Here is an 11,937-nt window from a genome sequence, read left to right as displayed (position 1 = left end):
TCAAAACTGAAACCGAAATCGGTATCGGTATCCAATTAGACCCATTTAAGGCCAAGTAACCCAAGAACTGGAAATTATTCCTAATGCAAACTGAACACAGAAATCTGTCCTAGAAAATACACAAGCCAAAAACTTGAAATTTGTGCCAATGAAATCGAAATTTTCAGCTTTGATTTAATCCAGTGTGTGTGCTCAGTGTTGAATGACGCACTTTAAAATTCATTCTACAAGAGATCACAAAGACATACAGTAGGCTATACTAATCCATGACTAAATCGTTGAACTTGGAGAAGCTTAAAGACTGCAAAGTTTCAGTTTCCTAAGAAATAGAATTGAATCTCGCGCCTGCGCAATTCACCAGTCAAACATGAAATTTCACGTCGAAATTATCAAGGACAGGATACATGCCAAATATATCCATCTGAGACACATAAAATCGCGCGGTTTCTGCAAACTAATGTCTGTAAAGGAAGAACAGCGATTACATTTGAGTTCGCGTCTGTCCTTGGCACTTTCTCATCTGACGGGTTCCAGCACATTCAGGAAACTAAACCCCTACAGTTCAGAAAGGAAGCACTTCATAGCTTAGTGTTTTGATTGACGGTTTACTTTGGCCATTGCTGAAGAAAGCTCTGGAAAAAGCAACCAATGGCGGTTGTAGATGTCACTGGCTGGGCGGGATTTTGTGCTACTTGTGTTTTGTTTCCAGAAAAAAAGACAAGGAAAGGTTGTGTTGTTGGGCTTCTTCATTTGTTTAAATCGCAGTTTCAGTTGCTAATATCATTAAATCCAGGTAAAAACAACCCTTCAATAATAACAATATTTTATTTTCTTAAGCATTCTTTTAACATCACATGTGGGCGCGCGCAGTAAACAATAAAAACTTAAATTATGATTTGTCAGCTGGGGTTTGATGTATAATGGTAACCGTTGGTGACGACCGGGTGCTAGGTTAACTTTTATTTGTAATTTTGTGCTTGACACTGATAAGTAAAAAAATTGGGTCAAAAAAAGTAAATATACTGAAACGCCTTTCAGTAACTGTCAGTCTGCTGAGTCATTTTGTGGAGTCACGGAGGTGCAGCTGCAGTCTGGTTTGTGGAGTTTTTGCCTTTGGATCAGAAATGACGATTCCACCGTTACCTGTCTTGGTGGTGGCAGTTTTGAATTGCCTTGCCCGTGGTTCTGCGTCCACTAAAATCTGCTTGGTCAAGTAGTGAAAATAGTATTGTTTTTATATTAATGAGTCAGTGGCTGTGGCGAGTTTATAATTGATTTTGATTTACGCAGTTTCATTTTTGGAAGGGTGGAGTGGGCACTTGTTCTACCTTAAGATACGTTGACAGAAGTGAATCCGGTGTGCATTTCTGACTGCATAGTTCAAGAGTATGCACGTGTAATGTAACTGGTAGTGGGCCCGAAGCACAGCCAGGTTATCCCTAAAATTTAAACCATTTTTTCGTCCATCAGATCTGCCCTGAGAGTGGAGACTTGGCCTTTGCATTAAGTTGGACTAATAACATGACAGATGTACTCAGGGAGCTATACTTATTCTGGGATACTCCTCCCCAGCTTCTGAAGCAGTGCCAGGAGATGATGCTCAACTGAGTGTTAATCTTTCACCAACACTTTAAAATCTAGTGTGACTGCTGTTCAAACTTTTTTGCATTCATTTGCCTTTGTTTTCCTGTTCTACAGTTGCTATATTATGAAATATTTACTGAAAATTGTTAATATCAAGAATAATCACATTGCTTATCATTTTAACTAAGAATTAGCTCACCTCATGCATCCTACAAATTGGACTGGAATATTTATGGATTTGTTTTGTTCAAAAGTATTGGATAAATTTGAGGCAAATTTATGACACAGTCTTTTAAAGTACACTGTAATAACCAAGTTTCAAAACAATTTAAAATTTTAATGATAACCCTAACAATGAGCAGACCAAGGAAATCAGATAGTATCACAGCATGTTAAAAATGATCACGGATAGAGACAAGATAGTTGTGTATTAAAACTGAAACATTTGATTATTCCTAATGCAAGAGATTAAGTAATGGATTAGAAGAGAGCAACATTTTTCTTCACGAAATCTTTCACTTTGAGTTTGACTGCAGAACACATTGCAGGCTGTTCTTGGGAATATGAATAGTGTGACAACATTTTTGTTGACGGATTTACTTACCAATTACAAAATTTAAAATACTGATTATTCCTGAGGTTAGAATATGGGTGTATATACAAGGTGATGACAGGAGGTTCGTGCAAAATAGGGCCTCCAGCTTTAAAGATTTTTACTTAGTATTTTCAAAAAAGCAGTTTTATAGCTCATAATATTTCTGGGCAACTCCACTTTCTTACACTAAACTGGAATTTAGCAAACCCCATCACAAAAGAGGTCAGTTAAATCCAATTTATGATGGTCGTAGACCTAATGGAAGATGCTTTTGGCATTGAGACATGTAAGTAGAGGTATATATAGGTGAGAAACTGGTAGGATTTCAGTTTGGAATGATGAGGTTTTTTGTTTAAACTGTTTGAATTGGTACTGTGCAAAAAAGCAAGGATATTTGCCATGTGTAGAAAAGAAGTTATAAGGAGAAAGTGTAATCTTGCGTAATGGGAGTGATACGAAACAAGTTTTAACAATTGGTCAGTGTAAATTGGCAGTGTCACATTTGATGCATCATTAGCTTAAAGGCATGTAGACAAACTGCTTAGAAAAAGCAAGTGATCATTTTATAGTTTTAAGAAATTTTGGATGTACTTGTCTTGGGTTCTAATATCTGTGATGGTATTTTGCTTTGGAATATTGAGTCTGAAAGTTTTATTTTTTGAAGACTGGTGATGCAATTGAAATGGTTGAATACATAACCTTATTTAAAAGGGAATTAAATATGTTAATATTTTTTGAACCTGGTGGCATTCATGGCCAGGGCTTTAATAATAATGTTGAAAGACAATATTTTAAACTTTATTGCAGCTATTTTTAATTATTATTGTTTAATTTATTTTTGGCAAGTATTGTTTATTACTTTTCAGGTTTCAATTGTTTGCATATTATTACCCAAACTGCAAATCTAATAGTATGCTGTTAAGTAAAAACTATTATCTTCTGAAAATGAACACACGGTTTATTATCCTCATCTAATGTTTCTTTAAAATGATTAATAGATGAAGAGCTCCTACTGATGGGGTGTGTGATTTTTCTTTCTTGTTTTGTCATGTTTTAATTAAAATTTCTTGTATGCTTTCTGTTCTGTAAATAAATACGGTAAATGTTAGATTTATTATGCAACTGAAGTATTAAACATTAAGAAAAAAATTCTTAATAGACAGGTATTAGAATAAATTTCTGGTTTTAAAATTGCATTAATTCAAAGAACACATCATACTGTATATCTTTCAGTAAGTTCAACTGTGAAAGTTATAGTAAGCCTTAAGAGTACAGATATTATAAGTCACTTTAGCAGACTAAGGACAAAGTAATAGGGAAACATAATTCTATATAGAGATGAGGAAAATTACAACCTGTATTTGCTAGTGTTTGAATCAGTTCTAAAATTTTCAATTCAGCATCGATACTAGCTTTTGAACTTCAGTTCCAGTACTGAAGTTAATAATGTATGAAAATGCACATTTGTAAACAAGTAAAAATAAAATAATAATACCCATGTTTTTGATAGGACATAACTACTGGGATGCCAGATTTGGGTAATTCCATGTCATTTCATCACGCTATTGGACTTCATCATCACAGATTTTAATGAAACATGGCTTGCTAATTTTGGCATATGTGTAACCCATAGAACTGAAATTGCTCGTGTCTTGGATCAATATTAAGGGAGATTTAAGCTAACAAAGTTTGAACTTATGGGTATGGGGGCGCAATTTTTTGACTGGCTATATATTCCAGCTCTATATTTTGCGTAAATACTGTGCTGTCCCCAAAATGAAAAATTTCCATGTCATGAGTGATTATATATTAAAAATTGAATAGCGAAAAAACCTGTATTTTAAAATTTGTAATTTTTTTTGCTAAAGCTAGCTTATAATGTCATGAACATCTCCAGAAGTATGATCTATGATTTTTGAGTTGTTGCTCTAGATCTCATTACATATAGATGGCATCACACGGTTTCATATCACTAATGGACCTTTTTGATTGCAGACATATTGACATGAAAGAGTATTGCAAGCACAGGTGTAAGTAATGATTAATTAAGGTTTCAACTATGTTACACTGAAATTAAACAGAAGCTTCATTAATGTCATTAGTGACACTTGTGTTTGCCATACTATTTAATGTCAAAATGGCTGCTGTGAAAAGGGCCCATTCCAATGTGGCTAATAAATGCCAGTGCTCCACCCTGCATTAATCAAAGGGGAATGAGGTGTGCAATCGGCCAGGTATAATCAATCAATAGCAGATGCTGTCAATTGCCTGGTGGAGATAAAAGCATTGTCTTTGCTGTAACGGCATACATTTTCACATTGCCTTCTGTAGAGAACTAGTTTAGACTCAATCAGAAATCTTGTTGTGACACTTTCAGATGTCATCTCAAGAAGATAACCCATGCTTTAATAAGAGATGTGCCTGAGACAGCAGTACAGGATTACCCAAGTCTCAACTTAAGGTCAGGTCAGCGCATCTTCAGAATTGCTGTGTGAGACTATCAAACCTAACACCCAAGAACAAACAGATCTGTCAGTCCGACTCTTCCAGTAGTGACTTAGCAGACCTTCCCGATCTTAAACCTATGGCTGGTCCCTTATCATATGGAGATGAAGATATGTGACTAGGATGTCTTGAAGAAACTATGCCCAGCACTGGAGAGCTGAGACTAAACTTTGTACATCCTCATGGACTATCTCCATCCTACCTTTTCCCATACTGTCCTGATACACTTGTCATGGATCAGCAGTATGTGCTTTTAGTAATTGAACCTGTGACAGCAACAGGACAGACATATGCAGTTACCAGCAAAGACACAATTGCTGCATCAGAGGCACTGGTGGAGTATAAATTGAGAGTGTAGCCATTGTTTGTGTTCTTACATTCCCACCCTACCATTCAAGCAGTACAACTGGTGCATAACTTTCTTGCAATTCCACCAAAGTTTAATTTATTTTCTCACTCTAGTGTGTAGCGGGGCCACATAGTGTTTAAATGTCAGTTCTGAGTGCGTCTCGTTTCATTGTCCCGTTTACTGTTTGTGCATCAGTTAATGCCGTCCCCGTAAAAGGGGACGGATGATGGAAGGAGACCACAGCCACAAACCTGGAAAACACCTGTTTACAATCAATCAATCACAGCCGTCACAGGATTATTTAAGCCATCAGGAGGAGAAGGAAGGGAGGAGAGAAGGAGATTTTTTTTCACCATCACGACCACACTGTACCTGTTCTTTTCCATATCACGCTTAGCCATCCAGTTTGTTTTTCCATCTGCCGGATTTACTTCAAGGACCTCACCACGACAGACCCCGGGGTAGGACTTAATCATCCACCACACACACGAGGATTCACGGTGAGGCTGTTCCATTTTTTCCGGGGAGAATCAAACAACGCAATATCACTAATTCAGTCATCCGCTTTCAGGACAGTTTCTTTATTACCGGACTCACGTTCTCATTCATTTTCAGTTTATCATTCATTGTTATTCGTGTTGTGTGTTTATTTGTTACAGGGACAAGGGAGGGTTTTTGTTGTGTGTATATATATATTTGGTGGTGTCTTGTTATTGCTGGGGTGAAGGGATATTTATATTTATATATGTTTCTATTTTTTGCATGTCTTATTTTACTTAATACATATAACCCGTTTAAATTTTACATCCTGTTTTTGTGTGCTTATATTTTTCACCGTCGATTGTGGGGGAAAAGTTCAATTGGTAAGAAGTACGACTTGATAGTAAGATTATTTCTCAGTCAATTATCCAAGCCACAGGTCTTGGGAGTGTAGCTGCCGGCTGGGTAAAAGGGGTCAGCCGTTACAAGTGGATTAAGACCCCATCTAGTTTCAGTTTAGTTAATGTGTTAGTTTTTCAGGGTTATGAGGAAACTCGATATATATTTTGTGAAAACATACAATGAAAGAGTGCATGACATATTATACACTTCATGTCAAAACATTGTCATTAGTACTATAACATGAACAAAGATTCTGTTTTAGCTATGTGTTCAACATTTCTTGCATTGCATTTCCTGTCATCGTACATTTACCCAGATTGTTGCAGACCCGGAACACATTAAATTACCAACAAAACAAAAACAGTATACTGATAATGTACTGTACATTCACATTGCTCCAGTGCTCACTTTTCAATATCAGCATGCCAATTTTGTCAGAAATTCATTTATTTTAACAAAACTACCAAAATCTTTTATTCATCTTCAGCAGAAGCTGGTTCTCAAAGTTCTCTGAATCAAGGCGTGCCCTTTTGGGTGTAAAAATCAGTCCTGCAGTGCTAAAAAGCCTCTCACAGGAAGTCGAGGCAGGTAATAATAATAATAATAATAATAATTCATTACATTTATATAGCGCTTTTCTCAGTACTCAAAGCGCTATCCACACAGGGAGGAACCGGGAAGTGAACCCACAATCTTCCGTATGGAGTGTTGAGCTTCAGAGACAACTTGCATATTGCTGGGAATGGGAATCACTTTTGATAGACACATGCCCGCCTTGCTTTCACAGTCGAGTCCCCGCTCCGTTCTTCTTTCTTGTTACGTCGTTTCCATCTTGTTACATCCGTCATGCTTGATTCGCGCTGATTGATACTCTATTGGGATTGTCTTTCCTATATACTACTGGCCCAATCATTTAGGTTGAAATCGGTCTTCATGCTGAGAACGTGAAAGGATGAAAAATAGAAAAATACTTAATTCCTCACAAATGCATTAAAACTAAAGTAATGGGCTTGTTTTTAAAATGTAAGGAGTAAAAAGTACACATATCTGTGTTAAAATGTAAGGCGTAAAAGTAAAAAGTCGTCTGAAAAATAAATACTCAAGTAAAGTACAGATACCTCAAAATTCCACTTAAGTACGGTAATGAAGTATTTGTAATTCGTTACTTCCCACCTCTGCAAATAATGATATATTATTTACCCTATACAACTCCAGGCACCTCACACCAAGATAAACAGACTTGAGTTGGGAGAACTTTTTGTTCAGCTTGAGCTCTGGTGATGGTGGGGATGGGATAGTAGGCTGCTTGCTGCTTCTGCTGATCGACACATTTGCAAAACAAACGACGGTAATGGAGAGGTGCAAAGGAATTTAAGGTGGCCTGGGATTATGACTTTTTTCATAGGCTTCAAGGATTCTAGTGTTAATTCAAGTCCATTTTTAGTAGGCCAGTGTCTCTCAAGAAATCAAAAGTGTGAACTGAAGAGAAAAATTAAAACTATTGTGATTTTACCATTAATTCTGTTTTGTTTTTATTACTTTGGCATTATTGTCTTTTTTTATTCAATTTTAACTGTAATTTTTATTTTTATTTCAATTAAAGTTATATTTTCACTGCTAGTTCTGGCTTTAGTCTTAGTTTTCATGAACCCTAATAACCATGTACCATTCACTGATCACTAACTGCTATTCAGCAGCATTGTAAGGAATTGTGGTTTTTGATGCACACTTCAGATAAGTAGTGAGATCTCGGTAACGACTCAGAACCAAAGACCAGATTTTCTGGAGATGTTCATGACATTATAAGCTAGCTTTAGTAAAAACATTGACAAATTTTAAAATATAGTTTTTTTCACTATTCAGTTTTTAATAATATAATCACTCATAATATGGTCATTTTTCATTTTTGGGAATAAAAAAGTATTTATGCAAAATATAGAGTTGGAAAAGAGCTTTCAAATGATATAAGAACCATTTCCGTGCAACTAATATTTAGGGAGATTTTCAGTCAAAGTCATAATCCCTCCCCCACAATAAGTTCAGACTTTGTTAGCTTAAATCTATCCAAGTCATATGCAATTTCAGTTCCATGGGTTACTCATATGACCAAATCAGCATGTCAAGTTTTGTTACAATCTGTAGCGATGAGGTACAAAAATGTGGTGATTTGACCTGGAAGTATTTTGCGATCAGGAGTGCATGCTGTGTGACTTAAACATCATGTTTGCTTTGAAGAGCACAAGACTGCTTTAAAGGAAGAGAGGTCATCGGCAGAAGTGACAAGCTACTTAGTGATGCTTGCTTTGTCACATTTCTAAAAGTTCCAAAAAAGTATCATTTTTTAAAAAAGTGACTTATCCTAGGTTAAAATGCCTTCTGTGATCTTTGCTTAATTAAATAAATAATGAAGATTTATTGTATGTGAAGACATATATCAAGTTTTGAGTATATACCTGCTTCTTTTAAAAACAAAGTCTGGCCACCCTAATACTGTATATAAGTATTGCTTTGATGTGCATACAGCAAAGACAAGCATTTAAATATGCACAGTTCACACGCACACCTGTAAGGTGCAAGCTAATCTCAGCACAGCAGACCACATCGATAACCCTAAACACACGAAGGCTATCATGCACATATCCAAATTGCTATGTGTATGCACCACTGTGCCTGCAGTGATTCATTACAAAATTAAGCTAAAAAAAAAGGCATAACAGACACACACGCTGTATTTATTCCTTTTCTACTTGTATGTGATTTTACAGTGAAACCATGTAGATTATAAGATTGATTAAAGTTTGAGTTGTGTATAAATATATTTTGATACAATTTTTCAAGATTTTTCTCAGACATTCATCAATGCTCTGACCCCTCACACAGCATTGCAGGAATAAACTTGCCTCACTTGCATTCGCTCGCTACTGTTAAATTATAGTCAAGAACTGCACAAAAAAACAAATGCAGCAAAACTGCAGACCTCTGGTCCACAGCGCTAGTACAGTGGCTTTGGAGAGTAGAAAAACAATCAGCTGAACACAAGGTCTTTCAAAACTACTGTTTACTATTGGTTCTGAAAGTATCGAACTCCCGGTACTGCACCGTTTTAAAAAGTATTTACAATGCCAACGTAAGGTATTCATATTTTCTTACTATAGAACATTGAATCTCTGTACGTTTAGTCTGGCTTTTTTGATATTTTTGTTGAAGTGAAATCAGATACTACAAATTAATCAAAATCAATAACCAGATGTGAAGAAGAAAATAATTGATTGCAGAAGTATACAACACTACAAGTCAGTATTTATTTGATGTACCTTATACAGCCACGACAGTTATCGGCTTTGCATATCTCAATGCTGCAGTTTTTCCCCGTTCTTTTTTGAAAAACATTCAGGTCACGTGGGGAATGTGAGTAAATGGTCTTTTTCATGCTCAGCCAGGAATTCCTTAATGGATTGAAATTTGATTGTGACTTATCCATTCCAGGACATTAACATTGTTGTTTTTGTGCAATCCCTGTATAGCTTTAGCTTCATCCTTGGGGGTCATTGTCTTGCTGGAAAACAAATCTTCTCGCAAGGCACAGGTTTCTTATAGACTGCATCAGATTTTCCTCTAGGTTTTCTCTGTATTTTTCTGCATTCAATTTCCCCTGTACTCTCACATGTGTTCCAGGGCCTGCTTTGGAAAACCATCCTCAAAGCATGGTCCCACCACCACCATGCTTTACAGTGGGGATGGTGGATTTTTTTAAAATGTGCAGTGTCCAGCTTAAGCCAAACGAGATGTTCAGATGCCCAGAAATCTCATTTTTAATCTCCTCACACCATAGAACATTCTTTCAGCCAACTTCATATTTTCCCATGTGGCTTTTGTGTGTTTTATTGAACAGTGGCTTTGTCTTGGCCACTTTCCCATAAAGCTGCAACCAGTGAAGCATCTGGGAAAAAGTTATTGCATGCAGAGTCTCTCCACTCTCTGTAGCTTGTAACTTTTTTATTATAGTTGTTTATATGACTCCTGGAGTTCTTATACTGCTGCTGCTGGAAGCTACTGTAATTACTGCTATTTGTTTTTACTTTAGCAGTATCTAGTTTAAAGCGGCTTACAACACAGAATTGAGATTTAACAAGTGTATATCTAGTTGAATATTGATACACAAAGGGGATTAAAATTTTATCTGCTGGTTAATATTCTCCTTTTTCTACTGACTAGTGTAAATGTAAATGCATTAGAAGATGTTTAGGGACGATTAACCAAGTACATCACTGGACTTAAGTCATTTTAACATGTGAAAGAAAGGTAATGTCTTTAAGTATCCCATCTGCTTAGTTCCTGCCTTGTACTCCCCTATAACCATGAATTGAATCAAGTGGATTTAAAACATGGATAGATAAATGGATAACCTTAAGCAGACAAAGCTGTATGGGGACTCTAACCCAAGTCTTACACGTTGTCAAAGGTATAAAAATTGATTGGTTGTTTCAATTAAGTGATGAGTCAGTATTCATGGACACGGAGGGAAATTAATGTAAGGTGTGTTCAGTATAGAAACCAGGAAGAATTTCTTCACTCAAAGCGTTGCGGAAATTACATTCTTCTGTGAAATAGCTGAAGCTGAAACCTTGACAGCTAGAGTGTGTGGACAATACAGTGATCCCTCGCTATATCGCGCTTCACCTTTCGCGGCTTCACTCCATCGCGGATTTTATATGTAAGCATATTTAAATATATATCGCGGATTTTTTGCTGGTTCGTGGATTTCTGCGGACAATGGGTCTTTTAATTTCTGGTACATGCTTCCTCAGTTGGTTTGCCCAGTTGATTTCATACAAGGGACGCTATTGGCAGATGGCTGAGAAGCTAGATTGCTTACTTTTCTCTCTCTCTTGCGCTGACTATCTGTGATCCTGACGTATGGGGATTGAGCAGGGGGGCTGTTCGCACACCTAGACGATACGGACACTCGTCTAAAAATGCTGAAAGATTATCTTCACGTTGCTATCTTTTGTGCAGCTGCTTCCTGAAACGACATGCTGCACAGTGCTTCGCATACTTAAAAGCTCGAAGGGCACGTATTGATTTTTGACTGAAAAACAAACTCTGTCTCTCTCTCTCTCTCCCTCTCCCTGCTCCTGACGGAGGGGGTGTGAGCTGCCGCCTTCAACAGCTTTGTGCTGCGGTGCTTCGCATACTTAAAAGCCAAATAGCCCTATTGATTTGTTTGCTAGAGATTGTTTTCTCTATCAATGTGACATTCTGTGCTCCTGACACGCACTCCTTTGAAGAGGAAGATATGTTTGCATTCTTTTAATTGTGAGACAGAACTGTCATCTCTGTCTTGTCATGGAGCACAGTTTAAACTTTTGAAAAAGAGACAAATGTTTGTTTGCAGTGTTTGAATAACGTTCCTGTCTCTCTACAACCTCCTGTGTTTCTGCGCAAATCTGTGACCCAAGCATGACAATATAAAAATAACCATATAAACATGGTTTCTACTTCGCGGATTTTCTTATTTCGCGGGTGGCTCTGGAACGCAACCCCCGCGATGGAGGGGGGATTACTGTATATTGGAACAGAAATTATCTAACCAAATGACCTGTTGGTTTAAACACTCTTTTCTTATTTATACATTTCTGTTTCATGTTATGTTAAGGTGTGACTAAGGTTCACCAATCTATTAACTTTTAAAGGTTGCATTTGTATGTCACTGGAGACCAAGCAGGTTTCCCTTCTGATGTTTGCATAAACTTCCTTTCTCAAAGAGCGGAAGTATGATTGCAGTCACAATTTGAATCATATATGTATTAACTATGTGTAAAATATTGAATGCGTGGAAAAACAGATCAAATTGAAAAGGTGGGTCTGTTGCCTTTGTGGGAGACATTGAATACATGCCTGCTTCAAATGGGTGATGACCACATTTTAGTGATGATATCTGAGTTCAGCTGGATAGCATTAAGGATAGAGGCTTCATTTTGGGAGAGTGTTGTAGACTTCCCAATGTAAAAGTTTCAATATT

The 11,937-nt window shown here is 36.9% G+C and overlaps 1 protein-coding gene across 1 annotated transcript in view; it reads left to right on the top strand.

Annotated features, from left to right (window-relative positions):
• The first annotated feature begins 678 nt into the window (after window positions 1-678).
• ube3c (ubiquitin protein ligase E3C) overlaps window positions 679-11,937 on the top strand; it is a 242,176-nt gene continuing 230,917 nt past the window's right edge. Inside the window, exon 1 of the mRNA XM_051929116.1 lies at window positions 679-793. The gene's annotated coding sequence lies outside the window, so the exon portion shown is untranslated. The remainder of the gene's footprint in view (window positions 794-11,937) is intronic.

Source organism: Erpetoichthys calabaricus, chromosome 6 (genome assembly GCF_900747795.2).
Source record: "Erpetoichthys calabaricus chromosome 6, fErpCal1.3, whole genome shotgun sequence".
Classification (NCBI taxonomy): domain Eukaryota; kingdom Metazoa; phylum Chordata; class Cladistia; order Polypteriformes; family Polypteridae; genus Erpetoichthys; species Erpetoichthys calabaricus.
The sequence above is the reverse complement of the archived record's forward strand: the minus strand, read 5'-3'. Positions and strand labels throughout refer to the sequence as shown.